The sequence below is a fragment of the Arachis duranensis genome, chromosome 4 (genome assembly GCF_000817695.3).
Source record: "Arachis duranensis cultivar V14167 chromosome 4, aradu.V14167.gnm2.J7QH, whole genome shotgun sequence".
In the NCBI taxonomy this organism is placed as follows: domain Eukaryota; kingdom Viridiplantae; phylum Streptophyta; class Magnoliopsida; order Fabales; family Fabaceae; genus Arachis; species Arachis duranensis.
The window spans coordinates 65139300-65141008 of record NC_029775.3 but is presented as its reverse complement, the minus strand read 5'-3'; the positions used below and the strand labels follow the sequence as shown (position 1 = coordinate 65141008).

Genomic DNA, 1709 nt, shown 5'->3' with positions numbered 1-1709 from the left:
TCAATTTTTGTTTCCCCTATGATGCAAAGGATATGGAAATTTCCTGGGTCTGTTTTCTTAGAGACTATGTCCTTCTTGATGAGTGCACTGCATTCCTTGTTCATTATTACAGTTTGTCCTCCCTTCAAAACTCTTTTCTTGCTCAGCAATTCTTTCAAATACTTGATATGTGTAGGCATCTGCTGGAGGATATCAAGAAAAGGAATATTGATATGGAGAGACTTAAATGTCTCTAGGAACCTTGAATATGTTTTCCCTTTTTCACCTCCTCCTAACCTCTGAGGAAATGGTGCTTTTGGTTGGTATGTTTCCAGCGTGCCTTCCTTTTGCATATCCTTAGCTTACTCCGTTTCACTTTCCTGCTTAGCTTCTTCCAGACTTTCTTTCAAGATTTCTGGCTCCTTTTCTGAGGGTCTGATTCCTTCTTCTTCTGAGACTTCCTTCAATGTGGTGATGGCCTTGCATTCTTCCCATCTCATTCCCTTTTGTTCCCCTTTAGGATTCTTTTCTGTGTCACTAGGGAACACTGCAGTTGACTTAGGGGCCTGTTGAGAAAGTTCTCCTACTCGAGCCTCCATCCACTTGAGTTTTTCGCCATGGTTTCTTAAGGTCGATCTCACATCATCCCTAAAGCTTTTCAACTCACTTATGTCCTGACCCATGTTTACTAACCTTCCTTCTATCCTGTTTAATTGATCTTGAAATTGTTGGTGCGGATCAGATTGGGCAGATTGGTTATTTTGGCCATGATATGGTGGTTGGGAGTAAGTGTTTTGTGTGGCTTGGTATGATCTTTGGTTGGAGTTTTGGTATGTGGAATTGTTATGTTGGTTGTGGTTGTAAGGTTTGTGGTTTTGTGGTTGGCTTTGCTGGTTTCCCCACCCAAAATTTGGGTGGTTTTTCCATCCTGGGTTGTAAGTATTGGAATGTGGATCATATGATTGCCTTTGTTGGTTTCCCACATAGTTGGCCTCTTCCCAATCACCTCCTTCAGTGCTTACTTCCTCTTGATCTTGTGTGTGTATTGCAGCCACTTGATTTGTTTCTAATTTCCTGGTGAGCTCTGTGGTGCACGAAATTGTGATCACTACAACTTCACACAACTAACCAGCAAGTGCACTGGGTCGTCCAAGTAATACCTTACGTGAGTAAGGGTCGATCCCACGGAGATTGTTGGTAGTGTTGTGTCTCTCTGAAGCATAGCAGTATTCATTCTCAGCAACTGTCTCAATCACTTCAATGGCTTCTTCCACAATCTTTTTCCTATTCAATGAACCTCCTGATGAATGGTCTACAGCCTTCCTTGATTCATAAGAAAGTCCATCATAGAAAATATGCAATTGCACCCAGTCAGGGAACATGTTTGGTGGGCATTTCCTTGTCAACTCTTTGAACCTCTCCCATGCCTCGTAGAGGGTCTCACCATCCTGTTGTCTAAAAGTCTGAACCTCAGATCGAAGCCTATTGACCTTTTGTGGAGGGTAGAAACGTGCCAGAAACTTACTTTCCACCTCATCCCAGGTTGTTAGGCTGTCCCTTGGGAATGATTCCAGCCACTTAGCTGCCTTGTCCCTAAGTGAAAATGGGAACAAGAGCAGTTTATAGGCATCTTCCTGAACTCCATTGGACTTCACAGTATCGTAAATTCTCAGGAATTTTGTGAGATGTTGGTTTGGATCTTCATTAGCACTCCCACCAAATGAACAATG

General features: G+C 42.7%; 1 non-coding gene across 1 annotated transcript; it reads left to right on the top strand.

Moving 5' to 3' along the window:
- The first annotated feature begins 1359 nt into the window (after positions 1–1359).
- LOC127747171 (small nucleolar RNA R71) lies at positions 1360–1463 on the top strand. The gene has a single exon (XR_008008975.1). It is a non-coding gene; the product is annotated as a small nucleolar RNA R71 (small nucleolar RNA).
- Positions 1464–1709: the final 246 nt, after the last annotated feature.